This window comes from Nestor notabilis, unplaced genomic scaffold (assembly GCF_000696875.1).
Source record: "Nestor notabilis isolate BGI_N333 unplaced genomic scaffold, ASM69687v1 scaffold7854, whole genome shotgun sequence".
Classification (NCBI taxonomy): domain Eukaryota; kingdom Metazoa; phylum Chordata; class Aves; order Psittaciformes; family Psittacidae; genus Nestor; species Nestor notabilis.
Window position 1 is genome coordinate 1,255 of NW_009925993.1, and position 282 is coordinate 1,536.

Below are 282 nucleotides of genomic sequence, written 5' to 3' on the forward strand. Positions count from 1 at the left end.
GGAACAACTGTCCAAGAAATATTCCATCTGTGGGTATTTTCAGGGAATCCCCTGAGTTACGAAAAAGTTCAAGTAAAAAAAGAAAAATCAGCCTATAATAATTTTGTATATAATGACTGAACTACTATAAATCCACAAGCAACAGTTCAGACACGGTGCCTCCAAAGCGCTCATCCCCTCCCTTCCCCTGCCAGGCACGAGCTGCCTCCAGAGCAGGGGTGGAGGGGAAAGCTCTTCCCCACCTGACCCAGCTCAGGCCGCAGGACACGGGAGCGCCTCACT